We start from the raw sequence: 17,128 nt of genomic DNA on the forward strand, positions 1-17,128 counted from the left end.
TTTCTCTTTTTCTTTTCTTTTTCTTTTTTTCTTTTTTTTTTTTTTTTTGGCTTCTACCCAGTTTCAGGCTTAGGTTTCAGTATTATCTACTCTGCTAAATCAGTTACCACCTGTCCATCTGCTTTCCAGCTTCTAAAACTTGTGTTGACATTTCTTTTCTGCTGTCGTCTCTTGTGTTCTCTTTGTCCTTTTGGGTTTTATGAGTGTTAAAATTCTTTGCTGTCACTTTAGTGAGATTTTAGAAATGAGTGAAGATAAATGTTTCTATTCAATCTGTTATGCTTACCTGGAGCTCCCTTCATTCTTTTTTAATAGCTGTATGGTATTCTATGGTATTCTGTGGTATATATGGACCAAGGAGTGATATATAAAGTATTTAACATCTAGTAGAACATGGGTTCCGACCAATCAGAACGGGCACCGGTCATAGTGGTAAAGCATGGCCCTGAAGCCTCTAGCTATGCAAATGTTAAGTCTTGAATTGTTAGATTGTGGAGAGTTTCAAGGTGTCCTAGGGAAAGGATCAAAATGGCCAGAGTGCCGGAGGGGTGTACTTGGTATGGGAGTCAAAGCAGCAGCTATCAACAGGCTATTCTGGAATTATTTCAATAGTTTACCAGCAAGTTTATTTGCATTTGTTAATGCTGGCTAAATATCAACCATGGATGGGCCCCAAACTATTTAATCAATCCTTTACTGATGGGCATTTAGATGATTTCTCATCTGTTTTGTTGACATTCACAGCCTTGAACATACCTCTTGGGAATATTCCTGTAGCATTGCTTTTTGTAGTAGATTTCCTTCATCAGTTACCTTGAAAACAACCAATGGAAATTAAACAGATCCTCATTTTTTTGAAATAACATAATTTCACTCAATCTATTCATGTTTAAAAGTAAGTTTTGAGACTTCTGTTCCAGAGACAATGAACAGACATACTTTTCCCTATCCCTCCTGCTAAAAACAACTATATATCCAGCTCTGGAAATTGTATATATAAAAAAAAGGCATCACATCATAAAAAGAAAATCAATATGCCAGGAAGATATAATGATCTTAAATGCATACAAACCAAACAGAGCTTCAAAGCACATGACACAATAGCTGACAGTGCTGAAAAGAGACATAGATCCACAGTTGTATTTGGGAAATTCAAAACCCAAGTCTCAGCAATGAATAGAATTAAATTTAGTAGTTTTCCATTATTATTTTGTAATGTTTATTTATTTTTGAGAGATAGAGAGAGAGAGAAGGGGGGTTGTTGAGAGAGAGAGGGAGACACAGATTCTGAAGCAGCCTCCAGGCTCTGAGCTGTCAGCACAGAGCCTGATGTGGGACTTGAACTCACAAACCGTGAGATCACAGCCTGAGCCAAAGTCAGACGCTCAACCGACTGAGCCACCCAGGTGCCCGAGTAGTTTTTTAAGTTTAACAGATTTTCTGTTTAAGAAAATCATCAAAGATAGAGAAGATATAAACAAAACCATCAACTCCAAGTATCTAATTTATATATAGAGAGCACTTCACCCCAAAACAGCAGAATATGCATTCTTTTAAAGCACCCATTAAATATTCACCATGATATGCAATCTCCTGGATCATAAAACAAATCTCAAGAAATGTAAGAGAATTGTAATCTCTGACGACCACAAACTTGAATAAGATAATAACACAAAGGCAAAGGAAAATCATTAAATGCTTGGAAATGAAATACCACAAATATAAATAATTCATGGATCATGGAGGAGGTCTCAACTAGAATTTAAAACAGATATACAACTGAATGAAGAGAAAAAATTTCAAATTAATAATCTAGGTTCTTACCTTAAGAGACTGGAAGAGCAAAATAAACCTAAAGCAAGAAGAAGGAAGGAAATAGTAAAGATAAAAGCAGAAGTCAATTAAACTGAAATCAAAAAAACAATATAGAAAAATTAATGAAATGAAAATCTGGTTCCTTGAAAATAGTCACAACAATGGACAAATCTCTGGCAAGACTGACAAAAATAAAGAGAATATACACAGATCACCAATATCAAAAATAAGCTGGGAATATTACCAAAGATCCTGTAGCCATTCTGAACCTAATAAGAGAGTACTATGAGCAACTTTGCGTTTATAGATTTGACAAGTTAGAAAGTACACCCATTTCTTGAAAACCCACTAGCTATAAAATCTCAGCTAAGATAAAATAGATAACCTAAACTGTCCTGTAACTATTAAATACATTAAATTCATGACTTTAAAAACTAACATTCCAAAAGGAAAACTTTAGTTATGGTTTCACTGGAGAATTCTGTTAAATATTTAAAGAATTAAGACTAATTGTACACTGTCTTTTCCAGAAAACAAAGGACAGAACGCTTCCCCGTTTATGAAGTTAGTATTTCCTTGATACTAAAATGTGACAAAGACATCACAAAAAAAGAAAATGAGAAGCCCATATCCTTATGAATATAGATGTAAAAGTCCTCAACATCCCCATGATATGCCATTTATTCTATGAATACGAGTTTAACATTGATTGCTATTTGTATATTAAACACACTTACATTCTTGGTATGTATATTTTTATATGGGCTGGCTTTGATTACAAATGGCAAAAACACATCACAGACACAGAGAAAGCATTTGACAAAATTCAATACCTATTCGTGATAAAAACGCTGAGAAAAATAAGAATAGAGAGGCATTTCCTCAATTTTTCGAAAAGCATCTATAAAAATACTCCACCTGACATTATACTTAACGCTGAAAGACTGAATATGTTTGCCCTCAGATAGGAAACAAAGCTAGGATTGTCAAAATCATCATACTTATTCAATATTGTTCTGGAAATTCTAGCCAGTGCAATAAGGTGAGGCAAGGAAATAAAATTCATACAGATCAGAAAGGAAGAAATATAACCTTCCAGAGTTGAAGATAACATGTTTGTCTATGTTGAAAATCTCAGGGCATCAACAAAAAACCTCATAGAATTAGTGAGTTTAGCAAAGTCTCAGGATACAAGATAAATATAAAAAAATTAATTGTAACCCTTAGTTTGTTCTCCATTTTTATGAGTCTCTTCTGTTTTGTCCCCCTCCCTGTTTTTATATTATTTTTGTTTCCCTTCCCTTATGTTCATCTGTTTTGTCTCTTAAAGTCCTCATATGAGGGGCATTAAAGAATCTACTCCTGAAATCATTGTTTCACGATATGCTAACTAATTTGGATGTAAATTTTAAAAAATAAAAAATAAAATTATAAAAAAATAATTTTATTCCTAAATACTAGCAACAAACACATGGAAACCCAAATTAAAAATTAAAATCCAAATTAAAAATTAAACTTACAATTGCTTAAAAAATGAAATACATAGGGGGAAATCTAACAAAACATATAGAGGACTTATATGCTGAAATCTACAAACACTAATGGAAGAAATAAAAAACCTAAATAAATACAGACATACTTTTTTCATGGATTGAAAGACTCAATATATGAAGATATCAGTTCTTTCCAAATTACTATTCAAGTTTAACTTAATTATTTTCAAAATCCCTACAAGATTTTTATAGATATAGACAAGATTATTTAAGAATTTACGAGGAAAAGAATAGCTTAATAGAATAATACATATACTAGAATAAAAGTATCTTGAAAATAAAATAGGAATCAGTCTACCCAATTTGAAGATTTATTATATAGTTAAGATTAAAGCTGTGTGGTATTAGTGGAGGCATAAACACATAGATCAATGGAACAGAATAGAGAATCCAGAAATGGATCCATACACATATTCCCAACTGATTTTTGACAAAGATGCAAAAGCAATTAAATGGAGAAAAGGGAGCCATTTAAACATATGGTGTTGGAGGAACTGGACATTCTTAGACCAAAAAAAAAAAAAAAAGGAAAAAAAGAATGTTGACCTAACACCTTATTAAAAAATTAACTCAATCTGAGGGTTACTGGAGGGGTTGCGGGAGGGGGGATGCGCTAAATGGGTGAGGGGCACTAAGGAATCTACTTCTGAAATCATTGTTGCACTATATGCGAACTAGTTAGGATGTAAATTTTTAAAAATAAAAAAAAATAACTCAAGATGGATCATGGACTTACAAGGAAAATGTAAACTTTTTTAAAAAGTAAAGGAGAAAATCTTTGGTATCTAGGGATATACAGAGTTCCTAGATTTGTCACCAAAAGCACAGTTCATAAAAGGAAATATTAATATTGATAAGTTAGACTTCATCAAAATTTAAACTTTTGTTTTATAAATGTCCCTGTTAAGAGTATGAAAAACAAAGCTATAGACTGTGAGGAAATATTTGCAAAACATATATTTGCAAAGGACTTAGTACCTGCAATATATAAAGAACCCTCAAAATTCAAAAGTAAAAAAAAAATCAACTAGAAAATGGGCAAAAAACATGAAAAGACATTTTACCAAAAGGATACACAGATGGCAAATAAGCACATGAAAAAATGTTCAACATTATTAGCCATTAGGGAAATGGAAGTAAAACCACAATGAGCTATCATGACATATCTATCAGAATGTATTAAAACAGGTGACAACACCTAATGCTGATAAGGACATGGAGAAACTAGATCACATTGATAATGGGAATGTAAAATGGTACAGCTATTCTGGAAAATAGTTTGGCAGTTTAAAAAACAAACAAACAAACGCACAACTACAACACGACTTAACAATTACCCTTCTGGCATTTATCCCAGAGAAATGAAAACTTATGTTTGTACAAAAACACGTACACGAATGTTTACTGTAGCTTTATGTGTACCAGTCAAAACCAGGAAGGGTCAATCCTTTTATAGGCAAATGGTTGAACAAACTGTGGTACATTCATACAACAGAATGCTACTCAGCAATAACAGCGAACTGTTGGTACATGGAACAGCCTGCATGAATCTCCAGAAGATTATGCATGAAGAAGCCAATTCCACAAGGTCGTGTACCAAGTGATTCCATGCATATATTTTTGAAATGACAAAACTGAAAATGGAGAACAGAAGTAGTGGTGGCCAGTATTTAAGGAGGGAACTGGGGGAGGGGGAAGCGGGTTTGGCTATAAAATGGCAACATGGAGAATCCTTGCGATGATGGAACTATTCTGTATCTTGACTGTATCAATGACAATTTCCTGGTTGTGACATTGCACTATAGTTGGGTTTTGTTTTTGTTTTTGTTTTAAGAGAGAGAGAGAATCTTAAGCAGGCTCCATGCTCAGCACGGAGCCTTGGCAGGGCTTCATCCCATGACCCTGGGATCACAACCTGAGCAAAACAAGGGCCGGATTCAACCGACTGAGCCATCCAGACGCCCTGATATTGCACTATAGTTTTGCAAGATGCTGCCATTGGGAGAAACTGGTTAAAAAGGGTACGTGGGATCTCTCTGTACTATTTCTTGCAACTGTATGTGAATCTAAAAATTATCGCAAAAATCAAATTTTAATTAAAAAATGCCCCCCAAGTAGATTTTGTCTGTAGTAGGTAGACCGTCTAAACTAATGGGTTTTTGTTTATTCAACTTCAAAAGAACAATAACATTGCTCTCATTGAGGGGATTCAACAGTACCAACAGCTCCAAGTAAAGCTCCCTTTTCTACACAGATATACACGTGCATGTTTTGAGTAACCATAATTTAAAATATGAAACACTGGACAGGGCACCTGGGTGGCTCAGTCAGTTAAACGTCCGACTTTGGCTCAGGTCATGATATCACGGTTTGTGGGTTCGAGCCCTGCATCGCTCTCTGTGCTGACGGGTCAGAGCCTGCAGCCTGCTTCGGGTTTTGTGTCTCCCTCTGTCTCTGCCCCTCTCCCACTCGTGCTGTCTGTGTCTTTCTCTATCTCTCAAAAATAATAAATAAACATTAAAAAAAGTTATAAAAATAAAATAAATAAAATATGAAACACTAGAAAAATCTACCTCAAAAACAAAGGATATGGTTAAACAAATTAGGATACATTATTTGATGAATAATTTACAAGCATAAAAAAACCGTATTTTCAAAAAATATTCTATGTGATGTGAGTAGTGATGATATTTTGTTAACAAAAATTAAGTTATAATACTATATAATAAAACATGATCATAATTTTGTGAAACCAAAATGTGAATATAATTATGGGGTCATGATTGAAAATGTATTTTTAAAAGCACTAAAATTCTGTCTTTTCCAAATTTTATGTAATAATAATATATGACTTTTATAAATGGAAAAAAAAACTATTTAAGTTAAAAAAAAACTATTTTTAAATACAGCTTTCCCAATTTAGGTTAAAAGTAATGAAGCCTACTTTACCACTGAAGCCTCCAATAAGTCAGTGATTTAAAAAATTATACTTTTCATGCTAAAAGAAAATAAACTACATTCCCTGGCATTGTTGTTTAAGTAGAAACGATACAAAATTAAATTATATTCATAACGTGTTATGTCTTAGAATAAACAAATTTCTAACAGTTGTGTATTTTAAATATATCAATTTCTGTGAAATACAAACAAATAAAATTAGGCTCACTTTTCTCAATTACATGGCAATACATTCTAAAAGGATGCTGCAAAGAACAAGCATGGGCTTTGCAGCAAGAAGTCATGAGTTCCAGGGGTGCCTGGATAGCTCAGTCAGTTAAGCATCTGACTTCGGCTCAGGTCATGATCTCACAGTTCGTGGGTTTGAGCCCCACATGGGGCTCTGTGCTGACAGCTCAGAGCCTGGAGCCTGCTTCAGATTCTGTGTCTCCCTCTCTCTGCCCCTCCCCTGCTCATGCTCATGCTTTCTCTCTCTCTCTCTCTCTCTCAAAAATAAATAAACATTAAACAAAAAATTAAAAAAAAAAAGCCATGGCTTCCAGTCCCTGGGCCACCTCCTAGTTAGCAGTGTGGCTCTGGTCAATTATTCTGACCTCTCATTTTCTCTCCTATAAAATGGAGAAATTTATCATTTCTTCCTTAAAGCTTCTCATGTGGATCAAATTGCTAAATGCTATATACACTGTTCTTTATTATTTCTATTTCGGAGGACACAAATCGCCCCTTCTGCATTGCTTAGTGAATCCCTGGATGCACGTTATGAACTAGAAACCTGCAGTCACGCAGTACTCGTTTTGTAGACTGGTATTTACTCTTCAGATACATGACTATTCTATAGTGGCCTCTCTTTTCTTCCCATAAAAAAAAAAAATTCCTTCTAAAAATAATCGGAAATGGGGCGCCTGGGTGGCTCAGTCCGTTAAGAGTCCAACTTTATCTCGGGTCGTGATCTTGGGGTTTGTGAGTTCAAGCCCCGTGTCGCGCTCTGTGCTGACAGCTGGCAGCCTGGAGCCTGCTTTGCATTCTGTGTCTCCGTCTCTCTATACCCCTCCCCTGTTCATGCTCTGTGCCTCTGTCTCAAGAATAAAGTAAAATAAACATTAAAAAAATTTTTAAAAATAATTGGAAAGCTACTTGTGTAACGTCATTGGTCCACGTAGACACCACAACCTTCCCTCCTTCCTTTTTTTTTTGAATTTTTTTATTACGTTTCTTTATTTTTGAGAGGAAGAGAAAGACAGAATGCGAGCAGGGCAGGGGCAGAGAGAGAGGGAGACACAGAATCCAAAGTAGGCTCCAGGCTCTGAGCTGTCAGCACAGAGCCCGATGTGGGGCTCGAACCCACGAACAGCAAGATCATGACCCGACCCGAAGTCGGATGCTCAACCGACTGAGCCACCCAGGCGCCGCCCCCCCTCTGCTTTAAAAAATTTTTTTATTACCCTCCTTTTTTTAGGATCATTTCTAGTTCATAGGCACATTGCATTGTTGAGAGTTTTCCCAATTTAGGTGTGGTGTTCATTTTCCATGCGACTTGATGTGCAACTTAGAACCTTGCTCAAACCTGAATGATGGCCTGTCCAGTGGCCTTCCAGTCTGAGGAAGGAAAGGAGTTAAAACAACCACTAGTAAAGTTTTTCTTTTTTTTCTTTTACATACTATCAAATTGATTTGTGCTAAAATGCTTAGAAAGGACCTCATATAGATCCAGCCAAGAGGATGGTTTTTGTGAGTTTGGATAGGTAACTAAGAAACTCTTGCCAATATATATAAAAAAAAAAAAAAATAGAAGGAAAGCAAAGAGTTTCGTAAAATTGTTCCAGATTATCAGCCGTTTCCCATAATAGCTTACGGTGTGCAGCTTTCTCTGGCAATGCGGTATTTATGTTTTCTGTTTCATTTTCTATTTGGGGCTAAAATGGCCTGGTCTTCACCTCAATATGATGACAGAGAAGGCATTTTACTTTCCAAGTGCCTCAGAGCATACTCTGAATGGGGAGGATGTGAAATGCAGAAAAAGAATAACTCTATAGCAAGCACCAAATGGTGAGAAGATTACCTTCTTTCTGTGAAAGATGCTGTTACCGGTGCGTAGTTTTAACTCTGTTGCCTATTCTCAGAAAACAATGTGTATCAAGCAGGGATGGAAACTTCTTTAGACCAGCCCTTCATCCTTCCTCCTATCCCTTATTGTTTTTATTCGGTCTTCCTTTCCATTTCTACTCTTCCTCACGTATTCTGTCTCCCTTTATGTCATTAAATAGAGAGAAGCATGAAGTTGGTTACAAGGCGTTTGAAAAGTCTTTCCCCGCTGCCACCAAGAATACGGAGGTATCGGAAAATACAGAACCGTCTGGGTCTTTGGGCCTTTCTCAGATTCTTCTCCATGGCTTGAAGTTATTGTGAACTGAGACGAAGCGGTATTACCTGGGGGATTAACATAAAGTTACTGTGTGGGGTGCCTGGGTGGCTCAGTCAGTTAAGTGTCCCACCTTGGCTCAGGTCATGATCTCACGGTTCGTGGGTTCGAGTCCTGCATCTTTCAGCTCAGAGCCTGGAGCCTGCTTCAGATTGTGTGTCTCCCTCTCTCTCTGCCCCTCCCCCGTGTGTGTGCGCGCTCTCTCCCATGCTCTCTCTCTCTTTCTCTCTGTCTTAACACTAAACATTAAAAAAATTAAAATAAAGTTACTGTCTACAGTTAACTTCAAGGCTTATTAGAGGCTGGTGAGCCAGAAGCAAAGCTGTAAAACTGTTGCACGACATATTTTTTCTTAACTGAATGAGCCTCAGTTTCTTTGTCTGTAAAACTGGGGGGGGGGTCATACTAATACAAAATGACTATTAATTATAGGAGAGAGGTTCTAAATCGTGGGAGGACCTTAATGGCCTTAAATTTCAAGATAAGAAATGCGGATTTACACAACAAGAAGTCATCAAACTCTTTTTAAGCAGGTTAGTTTAAAAAAAAAATGTTTATTTATTTTGAGAGAGAGAATCCCAAGCAGGTTCTGTGCTTTCAGCACAGGCCCCAGGGTGGGGCTCAATCTCGCTAACCATGAGATCATGCCCTGAGCGGAAATCAAGAGGTGAATGCTAAACTGGCTGAGCCACCCAGGCGCCCCTCTTAGGTTGGTTTTAAGAAGATTGGTGCGACGGCAGTGGGTAGCAGAGATTGGCGTCAGGAGAGACTAAAGGCAGGCAGATTATTTGCCATGCCCAGGTTATGTGCAACGATAATAACTGCTAACATCACCATATGCCGGGCACTGTGCTCATGTCTTTTTTGTTTGTTTCCGTGTTATCTCCTTTGATTTCTTCACAGATGAAGAAACTGAGGCACAGAGCAATCAAGAAATCAAATGCAGTTAAGAAATTTACCTAAGGGGCACCTGGGTGGCTCAGTCGGTTAAGCGTCCGACTCTGGCTCAAGTCACGATCTTGCGGTATGTGAGTTCGAGCCCCCCGTCGGGCTCTGTGCCGACAGCTCGGAGCCTGGAGCCTGTTTCAGATTCTGTGTCTCCTTCTCTCTGTGACCCTCCCCCGTTCATGCTCTGTCTCTCTCTGTCTCAAAAATAAATAAACGTTAAAAAAAAAAAAAAAAGAAATTTACCTAAACTGTTAACTTAGGATGAGGTCACCATCGACGAGCTGAGTCAGGTTAACCGAAGAAAGGCCAGGATTTGACCCCAGACTCTGTGGCCCCAGAACCCTCACGCTTAAACACTGCGGTGTACCGTCTCTAACGTGAAGGTCAATAGCTCTCCGAGTGTCATCCATACTCACCCATTAGCATGACTTCAAAGAACATTTGACAGTTTGGGGCTCTTCCACGGAGAACGATTATTCCGTTGCCTTACACGATCTGGGTATTAAGGGTCTTGGATTTGTGAGTTTTTGTTTTTTCAGAGAACTGAAGCTCTTCCCTTCAGGCGTTTGTTTTAAAAACTTTGTTTATAGTGAACATCTTCCTAAAATATACCGTAAACTTCACTGCCTTTCTAAAGAGTTTCTTTTTCCTTTCGAATGTGATTGATTCAGGGTTTTTATGAATGTCAATTCTTTTTTTCCTTCAAGTTTGTTTTCTTTGATTTTTTTGTAATTTTAATTAAAAAAAATTTTTTTTAATGTTTATTTATTTTTGACAGAGAAAGAGAGACAGAGCATGACTGGGGGAGGGGCAGAGAGAGAGGGAGACACAGAATCGGAAGCAGGCTCCAGGCTGTTTCAGGGCTCGAACCCACAGACCGCGAGATCATGACCTGAGCCGAAGTCGGACGCTCAGCCGACTGAGCCACCCAGGCGCCCTGATTTTTTTTTAATTTTTAAAAATTAAGTTATTTTTTTTCTCCCAAGTTTTTATTTACATTCCAGTTAGCTAACATATAATGTAATATTAGTTTCAGGAGTAGAATTTAGCGATTCGTAACTTTTATATAAAACCCAGTACTCATCACAATAAGTGTCCTTAATACTCATCGCCCATTTAACCCAGCCCCTCAGTCACCTCTCCTCCTCTGAAAGCTATAGAAAGCTAAAAAAATATATCAATTCTTTTACTTTGGAAACTAAACCTTTAGAAACTATTAAGGTTTGGAATATGGTGTGAACTTATAGTGAGTGACTGTCTTCAGATACATTGCCTCTTTCTTTTCTCTCTCCTTCCTTCTTTCTTTCTTTCTTTCTTTCTTTCTTCATTCCTTCCTTCCTACCTCCCTGCTTTCCTCCCTCCCTCCCTCCTTCCTTCCTCCCTCTCTCTTTCTCTCTCTCTTCTGACTGCCCAGCTCAGCGATTTTCTCAATTGTGAGTGAGGCCTTAGTTTCCCCTTTGGCTGTAAGCCCCCAGATCTCTCGTAGACGCCTCTTTTCTCCTTAAATGTGATCTGTTGCCTCTGATCACAGATGTCCCTGGGTCTGCTGCTTGTTACTCTTTTTGGTTTTTGTAACATAGATCCTTTTCTCCCTCTGCTTTTTATCTCTTTCCATTGTTTTTCTCTGATCTCTCTCTCTCTTTCCCTTCCTGCCCTTTTCTTTCCCTGGGTAAGAAGTAGGGGGAGGCTGTGTAATATTTTACTCCTTTTCTCTGACCAGTGAAATAATCATTAACAACAAAGCCTATAAACGTTGCACTTTTGCTTCTTAGTTATTTTCATGATTTCTTTCTTTCTTTCTTTCTTTTTTTGAGGATTCTTGTTTGGTTTTAATAGCTGAGATTAGAAGACATCTGAATCTGGAAAACTTCAGCTCTATTTTATTTCTAGGGTAGAAAGTTTAAATCAAGCATCTAACTTCGAACAACCTAAGTTGTGTTACCTTTAAATTTAATTATTTCAATAGAAATATAAATAGCAATGTAGCAGATGTATGCCAAATATTTGTATGTTAAATATTTGAATCTTTCAACCATTTTCTGTTTTTAAAATATGTAAGTTCTGAAAACTTATGTCCACACAAAAGCTTGCACATGATGGCTTTTAGCAGCTTTATTCATAATTGCCAATTGTCAATTGCCAAGATGTCCTTCAGTAGGTGACTGGATAAATGCACTGGTACATCCAGACAATGGAATATTATCCAGTGCTAGAAACAAATGAGCTACAAAGCTATGAAAAGACAGCAGGGATCTTTAAATGGGTATTAGTAAGTGAAAGTAGCCAATCTGAAAAGGCTACATAGTGTATGATTCCAACTATATAACATTCTGGAAAAGGCAAAACTATGGACACAAAAGATCACTGATTGCCAGGGTTGAGGGTTGGGAGGAGGGATGAATAGGTGGGGCACAGGGGATTTTTAGAGTAAAGAAAACACTCAATATGATACCATAATGATAGATACATATCATTTTACATTTTTCCAAGCCCACAGATTGTATAACACCAAGAATGAACCCTAATGTCCAATTTGGAATTTGCGTGATTGTGATGTGTCCATGGGGGTTCATCAATTGCAACAGGTATACCAACTCTGGTGGTGGAGGGTGTTGATGTTGAGGGAGGCTAGGCATGTTTTGGGGGCAGGGAGCATATGAGGAATCTTCCCCTTCGTTTGGCTGTGAGCCTAAAACTGCTGTAAAATAATAATCTTTTTAAAAAACTGAGATAAAAGTTGACATGTAGCATTTTGTAAATTTAAGGCATAAAATGTGTTGATCATCGTAGGGTTAGCTAATACTTGTGTCATGGCATAGAGTTATTTGATTTTTCAGGGAAACTCTTTAAGATCTAGTTTCTTACCAGGTTTGAAGTTTATAATACAGTATTGCTGACTATAATCACAAGGCTGTACATTAGATCTCCAGAACTTATCCATCATCTAACTGCAACTTCATACCCTTTGACCAACGTCTCCCCAGTGGTCTCACCCCCAGTCGTTGATAATTACCATTCTACTCTCTGTTTCTATGAGTTTGGATTTTTTAGATTCCACATATGAGGTCATTTTCCTTTGTCTTTCCCTATCTCACTTATCCCATGTAGCATAATGCCCTCAAGGTCCATCTGTGTTGTCACAAATTTCAGGAATTCCTTCTTTCTCATGGCTGAATAATATCCCATTGTATAATTATATCACCTGCATTTATACATTCATCTATCGATGGACACTTAGGTTGTTTGCATATCTTGGCTATTGTGAATAAGGCTGCAATAAACATGGGCATGTACATATCTTTTGGATACCATGTTTTTGTTTCCTTTGGATATATACCCAGAAGTGGGGTAGCTGGATCATATGGTAGTTCTATTTTTAACTTTTTAAGGGATGTCCATACTATTTTCCATAGTAGCTGCACCGATTTCCACTGACATCGACAGTATGCAGATTTCTTTTCTCCACATCCTTGCCAATACTTATATTCTTTACATATTTTGGATATTAACTCTTTATCAGATATATGGTTTGCAAGTCTTTTCTCCCACTCTGTAGGTTATCTTTGCATTTTGTTGATTGTTTCTTTTGTTCTGCAGGCACTTTTTAGTTTGTTGTTGTACCACTTGTCTATTTTCGCCTTTGTTGCTTATATTTTTAGTGTCATATCCGAAAAACAATTGCCAAGATCCATGTCAAGGAGTTTTTTCCTTATGTGTTTGTCTTAAGAGTTTTATGGTTTTAGGTCATGCGTTAAAATCTTTAATCCATTTTGAGTTAATTTTTGTAGGTGGCTTAAGATAGAGGTCCAATTTAATTTTTTACATGTGATTGTCCAGTTTTCCCAACACAATTATTGAAGAGATTATCCTTTCTGCATTGAGTAGTTTTAGCCCCCCCCCAAATATTAGTTGACTGCATCTATAGGTTCACTGTGTTTCCTATCAAAATTCGAATGGCATTTTTTTCCACAAAAAGAAAAAAAACAAACTAAAATGTGTATGGAACCGCAAAAGACCCAGAAGACCAAAGCACTCCTGAGAAAGAACAAAGCTGGCATCACACTTCCTGATTTCAGACTGTATTGCAAAGCTATAGAAATCGAAACAGTATGATACTGGCACAAAAATACATATCGGCCAAAAGAACACAGTAGAGAGACCTAAAATCAACTCCTATGTAAAGTCTTAATAAAAAATTATGAAAGTTCGTGACTATGAGATGATATTACTTTTTAAAATTGTTACAGTTACTCCAGATGTTTAAAAAGTGCATCTCAACAGTTCTGAGACAATTGAACATGCTTCCGTTAGGTTCACTCTTCTCGTTTAGAAAATATTTGAGTCAGGGGCGCCTGGGTGGCTCAGTCGGTCAAGCCTCAGACTCCAGCTCAGGTCATGATCTCACAGTCTGTGAGTTGGAGCCCCGTGTCGGGCTCTGTGCTGACAGCTCAGAGCCTGGAGCCTGCTTCAGATTCTGTGTCTTCCTCCCTCTCTGCCCCTCCCCTGCTCATGCTCTGTCTCTCTCTGTCTCAAAAATAAATAAACATTAAAAAAATTAAAAAAAAGAAAATATTTGAGTCATACTCAAGATACTACTGAGTTAAATCTGCAAGGACCATTAACTTTTGAAGAGAGTTCTTTGGCACTCAGGATGTATTTGAGATGTACGTGGGACTTTAATAGCAAAACAACAAAATGAAACAGTCACTCTGATTCTCTGAAACAGAAGTTTCTTTTCCATAAAGTAAAACTGCTTGCCTTTATAGATGCAAATTCTTGTTAATAAAATCACCTCCCTTTATTTTTTTTTTTATTTTATTTATTTATTTTTTTTACGTTTATTTTATTTTTGGGACAGAGAGAGACAGAGCATGAACGGGGGAGGGGCAGAGAGAGAGGGAGACACAGAATCGGAAACAGGCTCCAGGCTCCGAGCCATCAGCCCAGAGCCTGACGCGGGGCTCGAACTCACGGACCGCGAGATCGTGACCTGGCTGAAGTCGGACGCTTAACCGACTGCGCCATCCAGGCGCCCCAAATCACCTCCCTTTAAAACGTGCTTTCAAACACTAAAATTTATAATCTTTTCCCCTAGATTAAAAAAAAAAAACATATGATATTTTTCTGAGGACCTGTCTACTTTCGGTTTAGTTTCAAACTGACAAATGTTATCAAGGTTCATCTAAATTAAAGGTAGGAAAAACAGATGTTTCCTGGGCCTTAAACTTATTAGAAAACATAAGGCTGCTTTGTCCCTAATGGATTTTCTTAAGCACAATCATGCAGGATGGCCCTATCACTGCTCTACTTAACAAGCTGTTTTCATTTGCTTGTGAATCTTCAAATGAGAAAGGGGGTATATACTAGTCTGTTTACATTGCCTGTAAATCAGGTCAGGGCACCAGAAGCAAATCTTCTCCAGAGGAAGAGTTGAACTTGATAGGTGGAAATTGCTTAAAGTAAGGCGAACCTTCTGATTTATACATTCAATCGGAAAGGTGCCATTGCATCCAGCTTCTGGAACGATTTTGCCTGAAGAATTACTGAGAAGGTGATAGCTTTTTCAAGAATGATTTCTTCGGGAAATTGGATCACTCTAGAAAAATGGAAAATATTATGAATGGCATGTGGGATGGTCCTGCAGACTTAAACCTTAAGACGCTATCCATTGTGTCTGGGTCAGCAGGGCAGTGTTACGTTACTTTAAGGTCATTGTTACAGGTCATGAGGGGTTAACCACAAAATGCAAGACCGAAGCATGGTTGGGTAGACTCTGTCAATAACTGTGAATCTATATAACAAGCTTACATGAGTCACATGATTTTGTCCTTAATCCCAGGGCCCCTGGTGGCATCTGTGGGCAATGCGTTGGCACTGGGGATTGAGACTATATGGTCAATCCAGAAAAAGTTCTCTGAGGCCTCATGAAGTCTGGGGCTATAGTTTCTCTAACAATCGCAATACAGATGGAACGTATACTTAAATCACGTGTGGCAACATTTGTTTGGTCAAGTGTTAGTGAGCTTTGCGTTGAGAAAGATCCCCAGGTTTATCTGGACGGAATGTTGAGATTAGATAACAGTGTGTGCCATAAACCGGGAAGTGGGTGCAAATTTGCCAAGCAATTGCCATTTCTGGAGTGGGAGTTGCTGCTATCTCTTAGGCTCAGTCTTATCATCTCAGTCTGATCTCTGTGGGCCCGGTCCTTCCTGATGTTCTACCAGGTTCTCTCGCCTTAGTAAGTTATGACCAGGGTAAATTTTTCCTGTCGATTTTAGGGAGGCTTTGAGAGGAATCTGGCCTTTGAGACCAGTGTGATTACTTGTCTGCTCACTGATGAGATCACCCCTTGAAACCTGGATTGGAATGTGGTCTTACTGTCCTTCTTTTTTGTTTTTTGGTTTTTGTTTTTATCTGGGGCTCCCTATATTGTGAGACTGGATTCTGACACTATGGTGCCACAGCTTTCCATGAGCCAGGTGGATAGTCAGGCTCTACCTTTAATAGTTAATTACTTTTAACTCCCCAGACTAGACACATGGTTTCACTCATCTACTTGCCCGTGTGTGCATACTCGGGAATGACTGTTTTCCTAGTACCAAGTATCTGCATAGACTAAAATCAAGGTCTCTTGGGCAGTCAGAAACTCCTGTCTGCTTTGTCCTGTGCTTTTGATTCACGAGGCTCTCTTAGGCCAGAACCACTGGCCCAGAGCTTTACTAGCCATGTTGTCATTTGGAATTTGACCACACCAGGTTCGTGTCTACGTGTTCAAACGCTGACTTTCAATTTTCTTTCCTTAAGCGTTGGTACATATGCTTTCGAGGTTTCTATTTCCATGTCCCTCACCTATGACTCATTGCTTCCTGCAACCTTTAACCTGTTAGTTCATTTAGACTGTGATTTTCATGTGTTATGCAAACCCTTAGTTCCAGGTTCCCACCCTCTCTCCATAATGCAATTTCCCAATGTTGACAGAAAACGCAGTCAGGTGAATCAGGAGGTGGGCATGGGGTCAGGTGAATGATGTATGTGGCCTGTCCCATAGGATCAACACAATGTCCTATGGGACAGAGGAAATTTAGGGTCTTCAGAAACTAGTCCGGGCACTTAGAACACAGTATCAAGGCTGCAGTCTCCAATAATACCCTTTTGGCAGGCCGAGAATATCATATTTGAATTGGAATCACTTGTTTCAAGCATGCACTCAACCAGACAAAAACAGAGGAATGAAACAGTGGAAATAGGCTTATAGGTTTGTACCTAGAATGAATCGGTAATTCTTTAAAATGTAGGGTTCCGTACTGTGGTGAAACCACTTTGCCTCCGTGCTTGTGTGTTCAAGACGTAATTGAAGAGCCAGAAGGGACTTTAGGGATCATATAGCCCAATCTCCTAATTTTACAGATGAAGAAACCAAAGCCTGATGAGGTTA

This window comes from Panthera uncia, chromosome X, assembly GCF_023721935.1.
Source record: "Panthera uncia isolate 11264 chromosome X, Puncia_PCG_1.0, whole genome shotgun sequence".
Taxonomy (NCBI): domain Eukaryota; kingdom Metazoa; phylum Chordata; class Mammalia; order Carnivora; family Felidae; genus Panthera; species Panthera uncia.